The 18,709-nt window shown below is 40.6% G+C and overlaps 1 pseudogene; it reads left to right on the top strand.

The window, feature by feature from the left end:
- The first annotated feature begins 2,338 nt into the window (after window positions 1–2,338).
- Window positions 2,339–2,457, top strand: LOC133363432 (5S ribosomal RNA; annotated as a pseudogene).
- The last annotated feature ends 16,252 nt before the right edge of the window (window positions 2,458–18,709 follow it).

Raw genomic sequence — 18,709 nt, 5'->3', positions numbered from 1 at the left:
CTCTTACTATATGACTATGGCTTTGACAGCAAGATTATTATGGAATACTGATAATGGAAGATTGGATACTGAAATTACTGGACTTAACAAGACTACTGAAGATGGAAGATGGAAAATGGAACTAATAGGGATAATAGAACAATGGCTACTGAAATTACTGAACCTAACAGATTCTGATGTGATGGATTAATTGAAATGTTTATTTTGACTATGGTTATGACAATAAGATTATCATAATTAGTAATGAGATGGATTAATCGATATGCTTATCTGGAAAAAAAAATTGATAGATATATTTCTTAAAGAATTGAAACCTCTCTTTGACTTTTTGTGGAAAGAATAAAGTAATGTTTATGAGATTTGATGATTAAGTAAGATAACTACTGGAGGAAAGTGATTTTATAATATGACTTAAGAGACAGGATTGTTATATATTATAGACTTATAACTGATTTGATCTTTGACAAATGGGAAGTCAATATTTTACTCTTTATTTTTTATTTTTGTTTTTTTTTCTTTTTTTCTTTTTGTTTAACTATTTTTGATTTTGTTTTTTGTCTTTGAATGTTTTATGATTTCGTCTTGTATGTTTTATGAAAATCTGAATAAAAATTATTGAAAAAAAAAAAAAGGAAAAGAGACATACTTTAAAGCTAATTGAAGGAAGATCATTTTTGTAGTTAGTACCCAACCTGTAGAACCTTGAAAAAAAAGGTTAAAGACGCTTGCTTTTTGCCACCCTAGCTCACTGCCGAGAGTACATTAAAAAAACACAGCCACTGACCTCAGCTTGGAACCCCTCTCAGCTCAGCTCTGTGCCTTGGGTGATCACCCAGCTCACCCACCCCCAAGGCCAGCCCTGGGTGTGAGCCAGTGTGGTGTATTAGTTTTATTTATTTATTTAAAATATTGCTAGGTTGTTTTTCTGGACAGTGTCTTTATATTCTTGTTTATACAACAATATAAAATGTATAAATTACTGGTTAGAGTGTTGAACAAGGAACAAGGAGACCCAGGCTCAAATCCTTGAAAACAATGCTCTGATTATTAGAAGCCAACATGGATTTATCAAGAACATATCCTGTCAGACTAATCTCATTTTTGATCGGGTAACCTCCCTGGTAGACTGTGGGAATGCTGTGGGCATAATATAACTTGACTTTAGCAAAGCTTTTGACAAAGTGCCCCATGATATTCTGATTAGTAAGATAAATGTAGGCTGGGGATGGGACAATTATCAGGTGGATCCACAGTTGGCTCCAGAATCATACTCAAAGAGTGCTTATCAATGGTTCCTTCTCAAATTGGGGGGAGGTAACCAGTGGGGTACCACAGGGCTCAGTCCTTCGCCCAGTGCTCTTCAACATTTTTATTAACGACCTGGATGAGGAGGTGCAGGGAATTCTTATCATATTTCCAAAATTGAGACGGATAGTTAATAGACTGGAAGACAGAAACAAAATTCAAAGTGATCTTGATAGGCTGGAGCACAGGGCTGAAAACAACAGAATGGAATTTAATTGGGATAAGTGCAAAGTTCTACACCTAGGAAAAAGAAAACAAGTGCACAGTTATAAGATTGGAAATACTTGGCTCAGCATTACTATATGCGAGAAGGATCTTGGAATTGTTTTTGATCACAAGCTGAATATGAGCCAACAGTGTGATATGCCTGAAAAGAAGGCAACTGCTGTTTTAGGCTGCATTAACAGAAATATAATTTCCAAATTGTGTGAAGTCCTAGTTCCCCTCTATTTGGCACTGGTTAGGCCTCATCTTTAGTACTGCATCCAGTTCTGGACACCACACTTTAAGAGGATGCAGACCAGAGGTATAGTTCTCCAAGGTCTCGGGGAATCTTGGACTAATTAATTTTTTGGGAGCAGGGTCCCAGCAGGGTCCCTATGTCTCCAGCATCCTACAAGCCAATCAGCATGAAAGGAGGGTGTTAGCTACTGAGAAGAGTAACCTAATATGCTTCCTTGTCCCTTCCTGCTGATTGGAGCCAATCAGAGTGACAGGAGGTGAGTCAGCCACTGAGAACCAGAGCTTGGAAGATTACTTTTAAAAATGAGTAAATTACAATTACTGTTACATGGCCCCCAAAAGGAATAAATTACTATTACAATTACGATTGTTCTGAAAGGAATTGATTACTTTACCGTTATTCAAAAGTAATCATTACAATTACACTTAGGTTACTTTAAAAAAACCTAGAGTGCCTACAAGGTGTAGGCTTTGGCTGCTGCACACTAAGTTGCCTAAAACATTAAAAATAAACATACACACAGAGAGGTAGTGGAAAAATTCTTTTTATCCATAAGATAGCAGTGGTGGAGACTATGGCCATACTACTCTGAACACGCCCGATTTCATCTGACCTCAGAAGCTAAGCAGGGTCAAGCCTGGTTAGTACTTGGATGGAAGACTGCCTGGGAGTACCAGGTGCCATAGGCTTAGAGGGAGGCAATGGCAAACCACCTCTGAATACCTCTTACCATGAAAACGCTATGAAGATATCCAAAAGATATCCAAAAGGCAGCGCTACCTACCCACCCTAAGGAGGGGCCCTTCAGGGAGAGGTTGGTGGTGCGTGTGTGTGTCGGGGCCTGGGGCAAGCTGGCGCCCAAGGGCCCCAGCATGCCTGCCGCTGACCCTGGCTCCTTGATCTCAGGAACCATCTTGCAGAATTTGGTTACGATATCTTAAGAGGTGTTCAAATGCATAGCAAACAAACAGTTTTCCAAAACATATAGCAGATTAGTTGGATCATGTTCAAGAGTTTGTTGAAGAGACACCACTGCAGAAATGTGTAATGTGAAGGGTTTTGTTTCGTTGCATTTTTTTTTAAAAAAAAACAAGAGCCTCACAATGTGGGAATACACTATAGGAAAAATAAATTTATACATGATTAGTTTTATTAATGTCACCTCAGAAAATATTCAACAACTTAATTTACAAAACTGAAATTATGTATTTTCTGGTGTTTCAGCCAATCTACATTGTGGATTTATTCCTCATTGATCTAAAATTTTTGAAGGCACTGTGTTGTTATTATGTTATGAAAATGTTCCATTTTAAAAAGCAAAAAAGAAATATTTCGATGGGTTCATGAAAAAAGATCCCAATGCATTTCAGCTTATCAGCTCTTCTTTGTCCAGGGTATATATTAAGCTTGCAAGATTGTACTCTTCTAACTGATTTAGGCTGCAATCCTACACCCACTTACCCTGGGACTAAACCTCATTGAACCAAATGGGACTAACTTTTGAGATGACCCATACAGCATTGCATTCTAATTCATGAAAATATTTTGAGCGAGTATTTATATTATTTAAATATATATTCCACCTCTCTGTAAAAGCCCCCAGGGCAGCTAAGAACAATAAAATATGCACCCCTAAAATACAATCTAAATACTACAAAATAAAAATAAATACATTGTACAGCAGTGATGCCTGGAACTGGCATAGCGATTAGGCCTGATTCACACCCCATGCCATTGCACAATGGCAGTGAAATCATCTCAGGATCCAACAGATCCTGAGCTACCTCAGCTGTTCCCGCTTTCTGCCCAAAGAATGCTGCAATTTGGAGTTTTTTGCTGGCTACCACCAGCAAGGATTCCACCAGCGGCTTGCCTGCCTGCATGTTTTTCATCTAGACGGATGCTGGCTTAGTGGGTGGAGGGAGAGCTTTGCTCATTCCAACACTCACCCACACCCAATGTAAGCAGAGGGGCTGAACTGTTCCGAGCATAGTAGAAACGAGTGCCACCTCACTCATGGGGAACAGCTTCTTCTGAAATGATGTCTGCTATGATAGGTGTGAGCATCATTTAAAAACAAACTATGCTTTCTCTTTGGAATGGTTTTATTTATTTATTTATTTATTTTATTTAATTTATATACCGCCCTAAGCCCGAAGGCTTACTCATATAATGCACGTTTCCTTATTTAATTTAAAGCATTTTTATTCTACTTCCCAGCCAGAAAAAGTGCCCAGAGTGGTACACAAATGTCAGTGATAAAACAGGTTCACAATTGAAAAGACACAAAGAAAAAGGGATTGGGAGGAAGGAGGAAGAATAAAAAAGCAGCTACTATTTCTTAATTGCAGAGTTCTTGTAATGACCAGCTGGAATGGAAAGATTGCAAAGAGAGGATGAGCCAAATGTTGCTGGTCTTTCAACAGAGTGTGCAGAGAGGCCCTGCAGCTTGATGGAATGGGTGATGAAGCTGAGAGATGAGGGAGAAGCCTGTTACAGAACAGAGGGAGAGTCCCTGAAGCCGCATATCAGTCCCTGTCCTATATCAATTTATAAATGTATATTAGCTTATACAGGCTTAATTGACTATCCTAAATATACCTACAAAGGAGTAAGCCCCATTGAGGTTTACTTCTGAGTAAATATTTATTTATTAATTTATTAAATTTATTAGTCGCCCATCTGGCTGGCTGTCCAGCCACTCTGGGTGACGTGCAAAATAAAAACATACAAATACATTAAAATATCAAAAAATCTCAACAATAATAGTAAAATCTAACCCACCCCAAAAGCCTGCCTGAAGAGCCAGGTCTTCAAGGCCCGGTGGAAGCTCATCATAGAGAGGGCATGGCGGAGATCATTTGGGAGGGAATTCCACAAACTGGGGGCCACAGTTGAAAAAGCCCTCAGTTATGCATATAACTGTGTGGTAAGTTTTCTTTAATCAGCTGACAGCCCTCCAGGATACATTCTAAGACAGGGGCAGCTAACCTGTGGAGAGCACCAGGCTGGTGAAAGCTTAGGCATATTTCTTCTGGTGCTATAGAATGAGTAAAACATTTTTTTTTTACCAACACGCCCTAGGCAAGTGTATGCAGACCACTGAACTAAGGCTGGACGAATCTGTCCATTTTTGGTCCCCTCAGTTTCTCACTTTTTCAGTCTTAAATTCAGTTCACCACATTTCTGTGTCACTTTGCTTTAAAAAAAAATCCTTATGAAAATTCATCAGCATTTTAGTGTGCATTTCTTCTACTACAAACATTTTTGTATGCAATTTTGCCTAATACACACATTGTCGAAAGCAAGTTTCCATAATAAAATGCATTTTGCATGTTTCCATTAATATGTGCATTTTATGCACACTTTCCTCTAGTACAAACATTTTTGTGCACACTTATTTTGGTTGAAGAAGTGCATTGCAAAATTTGGAGAACTGCAAATGTTAGTTTGCATATTGTTTCTGGACGTGTAAATTAGAGAAGTTTGCAAACCGAAATGCAAACCAAACCAGATTTCTCCACCATCCCTACACTGAGATTCAAAAGTCTATATGGATCTTATCTGAAGAACAGCTCTAAAATGTTCTTGTCTGAATTAGGCACATGTGCCTTGCCTAATTTTGTGGTGTACTCCTGGCCTCTGCCCTTGTAACAAATAACAAACACATTCTTTCTTCAATGGTGATGATTTCTATTTGGGAAGGACAAGATATGTGACACAACTCTGGTAATAAGGCTGTTCTTTTCTTTTTTAACACCATATTTGTACTGAGCAATTTTTAAATGGTCAATATAGCTATTCCAAAACCTGCCACTAGATGGCCTCATTGAAGCCAAGCTTCCCCCCCCATGATAGAAGCAGCCAATGTTTATTCATCTAACTGCTTGCTTTCTGTGCTGAGCTGTTACTGCCACCTGCTCATTTCAACTAATTAGGACAACCTCAGATAACCTGAAGTGCATAATGAGCTCGAATGGAATATATCATTCCCTTTTTATTACACAAAGCACACTCTGCATCTTTCTCCAGTACAAGTGACATAGATGAGATTTCAGTCCTGAGTGTGCTTATTTTTTTTTATTAGCTGAACAATGAGTTGGATTGAAAAGAGAGGAGATCTTGACATTGTGCTGCTCTTGACATGGCATTAATTAAAATCCAAAGAGCCAATTTTTTGGATATTCAGATAGGGTTACTGAGGTTGGGGATGAGGAAGGAATTCTCTGTATTGTCCGATACAGAAGGGAAATCTTGCTAAAATGCAAGCTCCCCTGAGGGAGCAGTGCTTTTGGGGAACAAATAACAAATAATTCAGCTGTGTCACTTTGATAAAAAAAACCCTGAGAAACTCTGTATTTTTAAAAATAAAGTGTGTGTGTGTGTGTGTGTGTGTGTGTGTGTGTGTGTGTGTGTGTGTGTGTGTGTGTGTGAGAGAGAGAGAGAGAGAGAGAGAGAGAGAGAGAGAGAGAGAGAGTGAGAGTGAGAGAGAGAGAGAGAATGAGTGAGAGTGAGTGAGTGAGTGAGTGAGAGAGAGAGAGAGAGAGAGAGTGAGAGAGTGAGAGTGAGTGAGAGAGAGAGAGAGAGAGAATGAGTGAGAGTGAGTGAGAGAGAGAGAGAGAGAGAGAGAATGAGTGTGTGTGTGAGAGAGAGAGAGTTGGTAAGTCAAATCAATTTATTTATTTATTTATTTCATTAAACTTATAGACCGCCCCATAGCTGAAGCTCTCTGGGCGGTTCACAAGACAAGAAACATCAAAAATACAAGAAACGTGTAACAATATAAACACATTAAAAGTTTAAAATGTTAAAAATTAAAACAATATCAGCGCATACAAACATGTTAAAAAGCCTGGGTGAAGAGATAAGTTTTAACCTGGCGCCGGAAAGATAGTAACGTTGGCTCCAGGCGTATCAAAATGATGCCTCCACCCACACCTCAACGCCAGTTGGTTGCTGAAAAGCAGGGATGGCTGAATCTGTCAGTTTTCCTGAGTTTTTCATTTTTCCAGTCTTAAATTTGGTTCTCCACACTTCTATATCAGTTTGCAATTTTTTTAAAAAAGTCCTCACAAAAATTCATCAACATTTCATTATACATTCCTCTCAATGTGCACATCTTTCAAGCAATTTCCCTCTCATATAATGCTTTTTGTGTGTTATTTTCATGAATATATACATTTTATGCACAATTTCCCTTAATTGACATACTTTTGTTCACATGTTCACTACTGTAGTCCCCAGTGAGGTGTCCAGTGCAACCTCTACTGCAACTTCTTGGGAACGGTTTCAGTTGATGCGGCCTGATGATGTGGACAAGGTGCTTGCGATGATGCGGCCAGCAACGTGTCCTCTCAACCCTTGCTCTTTTTGGCTTATTAAAGCTTGCCAAGGAGGTATGACTGAGTGGATCCAGGGTGTGGTCAACACATGGTTGTGGGAGGGAGTGCTTCCAATCACCCTGAAACACTGAGAAGAATTTTCTTAGGGCTAACACTCTCCTCTTTCATGCTTATTGGTTACTAGGCATTAAAAAGGATCTCCTTTTCAACCCATGGCTGTGACTAACATGAAGGGATCTTGCACTTCTGAATTTACCACTACACTACTGCATATAAGGCCTCTCCCTACAGGGCCTGAGTACAGTCTGTGGGTAGCTGCTGCCTGATCTGTTGCTTCAGCTGCTGCCTGGCCTAGCCAGATGCTACTAGCCACTGAGTGCCTGACTGGGCAGCAACCACTGTTTGCTTTGCTTTTTGAAGTGTGCTAGCTGCTGCATTTCGGTCAGAATGGAAAGTGACTCACCAGTGGTGCTCTGTGACCTGGCTGGCAGGGTGCTCATTGGCCATGGAGGCAAGTGCCAATAGCAGGAGGTTGAGAGCTGAGGCTCTCCATCTGGTGGTGTGGTGGGGAGTCAGGTGACACGGCAGTGGCTTGGACAGGTGGCACTCATGCCACAGCCCCTCTCCCTGTGCGACTTGGGGCAAGTGGCTCATGATGCGGCAATCGTGACATGGTCATCTGACATAAGAAGCATATTTTATGTGCTGTGGCACCTTGACTTTCTGGGAAAGATACAGATATTCCCAAGAGCAAACACAATTTTGCAGATGAGATCTTGCTACATATGAAAAATGAGGCCATGATCCTGCTGAAGTTGAGCACTCAGAGTCTCACTGATCTTACTGGAAGAGATGTAAATATGCAACTTTCCAATGAAGATCTATGTGGTACAAAATAACTTGGACTAGATCATTCCCCCAGTTTTTAGCCTTAATGGTTTCAGAGCAAACTATATAAACAGACTTAAGCCTAATGTAACCCCCCACAAGAATCTTAATGCAAAGTATGTTTCAGTTACAGGAGAGTGTCTGATTCTTGCCATTTGGGATGACTTGTGCAAGTAACCTACGTTAACTGAAACTTACTCTACAAATCACTCAGTAAATATGAATGCAATCATCTTATTTGCCTGTTCCGAATGTAACTTACTACTAATAACAATAAATTAACAGGTTCCCATGTAGGAATATGTAGGAAAAATGTAAGACCACCCTCTGTTAGACCATGTGCACAGTCCAAGTGTACATCACCAAAGCCACGCTTTCAGTCCTGGAGGTGGCTTGCAATTTATTTCAAATAAATTTATTTCAGCCCTTCCTTTATCAAGCAGATTTGCATGTTCATGGGCCAGGATGGTTAGGGGATATTTCCTCATGGAAGCTAAATGCTAGAAACTAGTTGATGGTCTCTTGAGGGTTTCGAAAAGAGCGTTGAGAGTGACTCCCCCCCAGTTAAGGGGAGAGGGGTAATATAAGAGTGTGGGGGCTTGCATGCCAAGGAGCAAAAGAAGCCATTTTGGATCAGCCAGGAACTGAGTTGAAGGCAATAAAAAAAGAGCTGAGGGCCGAACTTCACTGATGGGACCTCATGGGACACAGAGTGCCTCCCTCTGGGGATCTGATGTGAGGTAGCACACCTCCTGGCTCATAGGAATGCATATTGTTTGCAGAGCTTGGAAAAGTTACTTTTTTAAACTACAACTCCCATCAGCCCCAGCCAGCATGGCCACTGGATTGGGCTGATGGGAGTTGTAGTTCAAAAAAAGTAACTGTTCCAAGCTCTGATTGTTTGCCTTCACTTATGATCTCCTGTGTATTTATAAATTAAGCAAATATAATAAAACATCCCTTAAATCACTACTGTGCCCTGCCTCCTCCCAAAAAACCAAACCAGGTAGTGCTGTTCCTGAAATGTCTCACTGCTCCAGGAAGAAGGGACCACACACGTATACCATAAGATGAACCATCAGGATGCCAGACTCATGTGCAGGATGAGGCTTGCTCACCCAGTCTGTCACTGATGTCTCCTGAAACTTCTGGCTTCTGGTAACAGATACAAGAGGCATGTGTGTATGTGTACGTGCGTGTTTTACCGGACTTCCCCAAATCTTCAGATACTCCAGCTACCATTCTTTCTCATGCAGTTCTTGATCATTAGTGTTAAAACAGATCAAAACAAGGCACAAGTAGCTACTTACAACCAATTTTTGTGTATACCTTCTGTGTAGAGCTTTCCAGGGAAATGATAGTCATCATAGAATGACTGGGCTGGAAGACCCCTTGGAGGTCATCTAGTTATGTTTCAATCAAATGGTCAATGTTTCAAGCAAATTGATAAAGGTGTTGTAGTTAAGTTTTATTGGGTCAGCCTGTGGGCACTGCTTTGGGAATAGGATTCAGCACATTGGACAGTTCCTCGGAAGCTTAGACTAAGAACTCGGAGCAACATGCAGCCACCAGCCACTATAGTTGAATAAAAACATGCAAGTCCTGGATCCTACTGACATGTCCATTAAATGTAGGTGTCCAAGTGCAAGAACGAGATGGAATAAAAGTTGCCAAAGATTTAGGCCAGTTCCCCCATTCCCGATCCCACTTCTCTCTGACTCTCAGGAAAGGCTTTTCAGAGGAGGTTGTAGTGGGGAGGGGGACAGGAAACCTTCCTTCCTTCAATTTATTTAAGTTAACTTACCTTAGATAACAGCTGGTATAGCACAGTGGGGAGGAGAGCCTGGCTGGGAGTCCAGAGTCTGTGAGTTCAAGTCCCCACTCGTGTCTCCTGGGTGTCAAGGGCCAGCTAAAAATCACCCCCATAGTGAGTGGCTCAGGGGTTACGTGCCCTGCCACCTGTGCAGCCATGGGCAACCTGCACCCAAGGCGCCCAGTTGCTCCCCAGCTGGCAGTTGCAGAGAAGGAAGGGGCTGGCTTGTGCAGCTGTGGCAAGCTGAGCAGGCCCTAGCCAGCTGGGGAGGACTAGCCTCAGAAGGAGGCAATGGTAACCCCCCTCTGAATACTGCTTACCATGAAATCCCTATTCATAGGGTAGCCATAAGTCAGGATCAACTTGAAGGCAGTCCATTTCCATTTCAAAGTACCTTAGAATCAAAGCCCTAGAATTTACGGAATCATTTTTTCTATCATATATGGCATATTGCTTAAACCTTGTATCTGTGATGACCAATCACAACTTCCATGAATTCTGTGAGACATTAATTAATTTATTTAGAAGAATGTATAAACTACTTAACCAAATAATCCCTAAGTGGTGCACATCGTTATCAATATACAAAGAAAATCAGCAAAATTTGAAAACACATATACATAACTTGTTTACATGTCCAGATTAGTTTGTTGAAACAAAGACGTTTTTAGCAAGCATCTAAAATGAGGTTGGCTGCCTAATGTTAATGGAAACAGTGATCCAACCAACTCACTTATTGCTCATTACTTATAACAAACAATTTAGAAATCCACAAAAGATGGATTAATTGGAAAGCACTTTAGATGCCTAGCAATTCCTTTATTTTTCCATCAGCATTAGCAAATGTAGGACGAACTCTGAATATGTAGGTGGCAATTTGTGAATGTTTCTTTTTAATTCCATATAGAAGGATCTCAGGATGGAACTATAGCTTACAACCTGCCTCTCAAAGCACTCTTTGTCCTTTAACCCAAGCTATGATGTTATTACATTGCAGGTTTCCACATCGCCACAAGTAGCAGGCAATGACGTGGAATGAAGCACAGAATCATGCAGCACAATGATGTCACATCCCTTTTTTCACCTTCCTAGTCATTATGCAAGAGTGAGGAAGGGGGAAATGGGTCTGCTGTTTGTACTGTGTAGTTTTGGCTGAAATCAACCAGAATCATAAGGCAAATAGAATTCACTCTTGAAGGACCATTTGCACCCTGGTGGAAAAACAAAAGAGAGCTTAACAAACAATGCTTCTGCCAGTGGAAAGGAGCCAAGAGAAGCACCTGTTAAAATTCTTGTTAATTGCCTCCTAGCAGGAGCAGGTTCCACACAAGCTGATTGAGAAGACTGCAGCCAAAAAAGGTCATGCTGGAAAACGCTCAACGTTAATTAGGAGATCATCATCCAGACATGAAATGTAAACTTACTTGCAAACCTTCTAATAGCTGGGATCACTGTGCTGATCTTGTGCCTCAACGATGTTCTCACAAAATACATTGATGTGACAGGATTTATTGGCAGGTATTTTTCTATTGCAGATAATCCCCTACATAGTGACCTCTTTCAGAGAGGATTTACTAGTGATTGTGCAAATGACTGCATTTGTATTAAGGAAATACTGCTGTCTGTCTTTTAACCTGTCTCTGTCTTGTTGTTACTGACTCTAACCTGTTGCAACATGGTAAGCAGGAGACATCTGAAGTGTATTCTAGATGAAAGGCTGTAATAAATTAGCTCTGGTGAGAACTACTAATTAGAGAGATTCTGAATAGCCCTGCCCAACATTTTCACTTGAGGCTACAACTGATAACAACAAAAATGATTCTGTATGGCCAATGGATTTCATTCTTTCCACATACTTGGACTTCCAGACAACAACTGCTGCTGAAGTTGCCCTGAGCCTGGAAAGACTCTTGTTCAAAAGTTTTAGTCTGGCCCTCTCATTATTTCATTCTGGCAAGAGGTCTAGCAGCAAATTAGCTTTGTTCTTGATTCAAATCTCAGCTGGTTAGATTTAAACCTAATTTTAGAAAAGACAAAATCAACACGGGAGGTAACATGATGTCAAAAGCTAAGCATCTCACAGTCTTAACACTGGAAAGTATTGATCCAACCATGCATCAAAACATTGATAGAAGGGTTTTTTGACCAGCAGTCAAAGAACAAGCATCATGCTAGTACTAAGCAATATCTAATCTGAATTCTTAGAGGTCTTTGATTCCTGGTTTTTATTTCTGATTATTTTCTGGGGCTTGCCTCACCTTCACCTGAATTACTGTCATAATTACTTCCCAATCTTTTTCTTAGCCCCTTTGTGTTTAACAGCAGTGCAATGCACATAAATTTCACATGTGATGCTGGATTGTATCCAACTCACTTTTACTCAGAGTAAACCTATTCAAATTAATGTACTAAAATAGTCATGTCCATTAATTTTAATTCCCCTCTAGGATGCACACCTTAACGTGGTGAGGGGATTTGAGAGTGTTGAAGAAGCTGAGAGCAATGCTGTTGGGAGTCTAGACCAAGAGGCTTGATTCCTAGCAGAGGTACCCAAGGCAGAATGGTCAAAGCTGAGACACCAGACTAACATGCATCCAGACTCAGAGGAAGACAATGGTAAACCACTTCTGAATACCTTTTATCATGAGAACCCTATGAATAGAATATCCAAAATGCAACATGAGATAGTGCTGGAAGATGAGACCCCCAGGTCAGATGGCACTCAACAAGCTACTGGGGAAAAACAAAGGACAAGTACGAGTAGCGCTGTGACTAATGACGCAGCTGGGTCAAAACCAAAAGAAAGCCCAGAGGCTGATGTACACAGATGCAAAAGGAGAGTCTGGAGTTGTACAACACACACAACAGGAACATGGAATGTGAGAAGCATGAACTAGGGAAAGTTAGAAATTGCCAAGCAGGAAATGGAATGTATCAACATTATAATACTTGGTGTGAGTGAATTAAAAAGGACGGGAATGGGACATTTTCAATCATGCAACTACAATGTCATGGCCCCATCAGAGGACTCATCAGACGAGGATGACTCGGGAGTAACAGCAGCAGACCCAGAAGCAGCAGACCCAGAAGGAGAAATGGAGGAAACTCCTGAGAACGCAGCTTCTTCTCCCCCTCAGCTGCAGAGCACCCCAGACACAGCTGAAGCCCTTCAGCCAGATGCAGACAGTGAACAGGATACTCCCCTTCACCTGCAGAACGTAGACAACAGAAGGTCAGGCAGAAGAGGGGCAGGCCTGTCCACTTAAGGCCAAAACGCTGATGGCTCACACCTGCTGACAAACCTGCTCCTTAAAAGTAAAACCTTGGCTTCAGCTTGTTGCTGACTACAATGTCAGGCGTGACCACTGTGTGTCTTCCTATTCCCTGAACCTTGACTTGGACTGATCTCTCGGCAAACTAGACCCGGACCTTCACTGACATCTCTTCTGGATTTCTGGCTTGGCACGTAAGCTTTGAACGGCCTCTGCCCTTATCTTGCTTCCTCCTTGCTAGCCTGGCAGATTTATAGCCAAGCTGCCGGCTGAGGACTTACGGCCTGGCAATTACCAAGGAATCTCCAGCCCTGCCTGCACCCCCACCGACACTGCTGTCTCAGTGAAGAGCTGACATACAAAATATTTTATGCAGGAAATGAGAAATTAAGAAGAAACAGGGTTGCTTTAGTAGTGAGAAGTGATGTAGCAAAAGCAATTAAGAGCTATAACGCAAGGTCTGAGTGAGTGATATCAATGAGATTAAATGGGAAACCTATCAACATAACCATCATCCAAGTCTATCCTGCAATGGCAAATGCAGAACAAGAGGAATTGGAGAGATTTTATGCAGAAGTACAGGAATAAATTGATCACATACCAAAACAAGATGTGCTGATAATCATTGAGGACTGGAATGCAAAAGTAGGGAATAAAGAAGAACTAGGAACTGTGGGGAAATGGGGCTTAGGCAATAGAAATGAAACAGAAGACTTATTAAATTCTGTGAAGCCAATAATTTGTTTCTTGCAAACACCTTTTTTGAGCAACCAAAAAGATGACTCTACATGTGGACATCACCAAATGGTCAATATAGGAATCAAATTGATTATATAATTGGTAACAGAAGATGGAGAAGTTCCATACTTTCTGCAAAAACAAGAGCAGGAGCAGACTGAGGTACAGATCATGAACTGGTCATATCAAAAATCAGAGTAAAGCTAAAGAAGAAGAACAAAGCAATCATAATGCCAAAATACAATTTAAATTACATCCCCGAAGAATATAAAAATCAAAGGAACAGATTTGAGGCTTTAAACTTAGTTGACAGAGAGCCAGAAGAACTATGAACTGAAGTCAGAGACATTAGAATGCAAAAAGACAATACCTTTAGTTAAAAAGAGAGAAAAACTTCAATGATTCTTAAAATGGTTAAAGAGAGAAGGAAAGCAAAAGCAAAAAGAGAGAGAAACACGGTTAGAGCCCTAAATGCAACAATACAGCGCTTAGTACATAGGGACAAAGAGAACTATTACAATAGTTATTGTATAGAAATAGAAGACAACGAAAAGGGTAGAACAAGAGCCCTATTCCAAAAGATGAAAGGGAAATTTAAACCAAGGATAAGGACGTTGAATAATCAACAGGGGAACACACTGACTGACCGAGATGAAATAAAAGGAAGTTGGAAGCAATACACTGAAGAACTCTATAAAAGAGATGCAAGGATAACAGATTCAATCACGGAGGAACCATATGATGGAGAACCAGAATTTTTAGAATGTGAGATGAAAGCTGCTCTTAAAATACTTACAAGAAACAAATCACCAGGAACAGATGGCATACCAATAGAGTTGCTACAAGCTACTGAGACTGAATCTGTCCAAATTTTGACAAAAATCTGTCAAGAAATATGGAAAATTAAACAATGGCCTACAAACTGGAAGCGTTCAATATACATCCTAATTCCAAAGAATGGAGATCCCAGGGAATACAGTGATTATATCAAACTATTGCCATAATATCCAATACAAGTAAAGTAAAGCAATGCTCAAGATTCTACAACAAAGGCTCTTACCATATATGTAGTGAGAAATGCCAGATGTCCAACCTGGATTCAGAAAGCGAAGAGGCACCAGAGATCATATTGCAAACATATGCTGGATAATGGAATGGACCAAGGAATTTCAGACGGAAATCACCCTGTGCTTTATAGATTACAGCAAAACCTTTGATTGTGTAGATCATGAAAAGCTATGGAATGCTTGAAAAGAAATGGGGGTGCCACAACATCTGATTGTCCTGATGTGTAACCTATACTCTGGACAAGAAGCTACTGTAAGGACAGAATATGGAGAAGCCAATTGGTTCCCAATCGGAAAGGGTATGAGACAGGGGTGTATTTTATAACCCTGCTTGTTTAATCTATATGCAGAACGTATCATACGGAAAACAGGATTGGACCAAGATGGAGGTACAAAAATTGGAGGGAGAAATATATGCAGATAATACCATACTACTAACAGAAAAGGTAATGGTGTCCCCGCACTTATAGTGTGAGTCGTTTCCGACTCTTAGGGTGACGTCTTGCAATGTTTACTAGGCAGACCGTATATATGGGGTGGGATTGCCAGTTCCTTCCCCGGCCTTTCTTGACCCCCCAGCGTACGCCGGGTACTCATTTTACCGACCACGGATGGATGGAACGTGGAGTGGACCTCGACCCCTTTTACCGGAGATTCGACTTCCTCCTTCCATTGGAGTCAAACTCCGGCCGTGAGCAGAGCTTAACAGAAAGTCTACTAACAGAAACCAGTAATAATTTGAAACGAATTCTGATGAAAAGTTAAAGAGGAAATCACAAAAGCAGGACTACAGCTGAACATCAAGGAGACTAAAGTAATGACAACAGAAGATTTATGTAACTTTATAGTTGATAACAAGAACATTGAACTTGTCAAAGATTATCAGTACCTTGGCACAGTCATTAACCAAAATGGAGACAATAGTCAAGAAATCAGAAGAAGGCTAGGGAGGGCAGCTATGAGAAAACTAGAAAAGGTCCTCACATGCAAAGATGTATCACTGAACACTAAAGTCAGGATCATTCAGACAATGGTATTCCAGATCTCTATGTATGGATGTGAAAGTTGGACAGTGAAAAAAGCAGATAAGAGAAAAATCAACTCATTTGAAATGTGGTGTTGGAGGAGAGCTTGCGGACACCATGGACTGCAAAAAAGACAAATAATTGGGTGTTAGAACAATTAAACCAGAACTATCACTGGAAGCTAAAATGATGAAACTGAGGTTATCATACATTGGACACATCATGAGAAGACACGATTCACTAGAAAAGACAATAATGCTGGGAAAAACAGCAGGGAGTAGAAAAAGAGGAAGACCAAACAAGAGATGGATTGATTCCATAAAGGAAGTCACAAACCTGAACTTACAAGGTCTGAACAGGATGGCTCATGACAGATGCTATTGAAGGTTGCTGATTCATAGGGTCGCCATAAGTTGTAATTGACCTGAAGACACGTAACAACATTAATTTTAATACATGTACTAGAGTGTAACTAACGCTGGATGCAACCTGCTGTCTCCATTGTTTTACCTCTGTGTTGGAATAACATTCATCTGTGGTATTTCTGGGTGTCAGAATTGAACCAGTGAAAAGAAGAAAAAGTCAGCAATTCTATTGTGAAGAGAAATATGTGGGCAATTTCTATCATAGCTATCTCAATCAGCTTTTATCTAAGCTATCTCAATCTTCACCACTAAAGAGCCAATTTCAGTATAAAGGGTCTTTTTGGACTTACCATTTATAGTGGAATAGTTGCCGAGGCTTTTTGTTTTTTTGGGGTTTTTTTGCATTCTCCCACATGATGTCATCATTGTTCAGCTAGTATTCTGGAACAATAAACTCAAAAAACTTCTTTTTCTCCTACTACAAACAAATGTGACTTTTGTGAAAGATCAGGAATGGATTCTAAATATTTTCATTTGTGAGGCACGTGTACCAGCATCATCCCAGTTTTGGGGTTGGGGGTTGGTTAGTACATGTGGTTTTGGAACCTTCTGATTCATGCTACTTCCCTCTGGTGTACGCTGTCATTTTGTGAGCTCAGTCCAGCAGAGAAATATGGCAGATAGCAACAGGAGTTCAGGGACAAGCTATAGCGGCCATAGGCTTTCATAGTTCCTCTCTTCTAATGTTTTTTAATTTCCTTAATCCCACAAGATTAGAATTGCAGAATTCTAGGCATTTTACACACACACACATACACACATCATGAAAGGGCTATCCCTGTGTGCGGGCTGGAGGAACACGATGTAAGGGGTGTGACTACAGGCATGGAACTTTTCTCAATTTGGACACAACCCACCATTAGTGTGGATAGGAAAACCCTGCACTCACTCTCTAATAACAGCGACATGTGACTAAACATGCAAATTCTCTCATAAAAACTTGGATCAAAGAACAGTTATACTATTATAAGTGGTATGTGCAGAAAGGCCCAAAATTGCAAGACAAAATTCCTAACACAGAGGATATGGAAAGGAGTCCAATTCATGACGTCTTGCTGGAGTCCAACTCTTCCAGTACAAACTGAAGGATCTAAGAAATGGTGCTATTTAGGCAACTGAGCATGAGAGCTTATTCCAGAGATTGAACTCTACTTCAATCTAAAGATATTTTGAAAGTCAAACTGAAAGCTGGTGGATATATATTAATATCTAGAGCTTCAGGCACACTTAGATGGAAGAGCCTTTGGCACAAGGTAAGATCTATGGTTGCGAAGCAATTATTCTTGCACTCTCTAAACATGCCAGCACTGAGGTCACAACCCTTCACACTAATGCACATGTTTGTAATATATATAAGAGTCTCTGCTGGCTCAGGTTGGACTTCCATCTGAAGTGTGAAGCCATTAAAATGATGTAAGAATTTAAGCTGGAAAAGGACTGTGTACCATCTATCATAGTGATCATAGAGATTTGGGGTTAGGGGTTGGGGGCAAGAGTGTAAAATACCACATAATTAATTGTGGCAGAGAAAGTATAAGGACTCAAGAAATAAATACAAATATGTCTATCAAGAGCTCTCATCATTTGTTGGAGGGCACATGGCACATATTTCAAACTTTTATATTCTTTTGACCACTTTGTAAGTTGCCTTTCTGAGTACATGTTATGGAGAAATCCAAGAGAAGTAACATGGAGTGTCAAGAATGGCAATGGTGACACAATTGGATTTCTGGCTTGTCATGCTGCTAACAGAGCCTTGAAGCAGGAGAGGTCCTTGAGTGAGAAGTCAGTAGTGTTTCTTTGTCACTGGGAGTTGCTATGTGGTGTATTTGAAATCAATGTGCTTAAGGTCAGGTTTGTTATTTTGCCCCAATGGTGAGCAATGGAGTTTTTTTAAAAAATACACAGAAAAAAATTCAGTTAAATATATTATTGCTTCTATATTATTGGGGGGTGGAGTGGAGGGACTGTGTCAATCTTGTAGTGTAGCCAACAGGCAACAACTTGATGAGGAAGTACATCAGAAGATTCATTCAGCCAATTCAATGGTACTGAGATTAGGGTTGCCAGGCTCAGGGCCTGAGACTGATCCTGTATCTTTAGGAGAAGAGGAAGTCAGCCAAGTGCAGGTGTTCTTGCAACACTGTAATGGGAAAAACCGCAAGGTGGAATTCTCCCTTCCCCCTGCACAACTTTTAAAGATACAGAAGACCTCTTGGGTGCCAGGCCTTGGTTGCCAGGTTTCAGCAGGCATTTAAAAATCAGAATAGAAGGTGCCTGCTGAATCTCTATGGGCAGAGCATTCCACAGGACTGGGCTGATGACACTAAAGCCTTGAGTTCTTGTTGTTGTCAGATGAGCCTTGCCAACT

This window comes from Rhineura floridana, chromosome 8 (assembly GCF_030035675.1).
Source record: "Rhineura floridana isolate rRhiFlo1 chromosome 8, rRhiFlo1.hap2, whole genome shotgun sequence".
NCBI lineage: Eukaryota > Metazoa > Chordata > Lepidosauria > Squamata > Rhineuridae > Rhineura > Rhineura floridana.
Note: the sequence above shows the minus strand (reverse complement) of the source record. Positions and strands in the feature narration are given on the sequence as shown.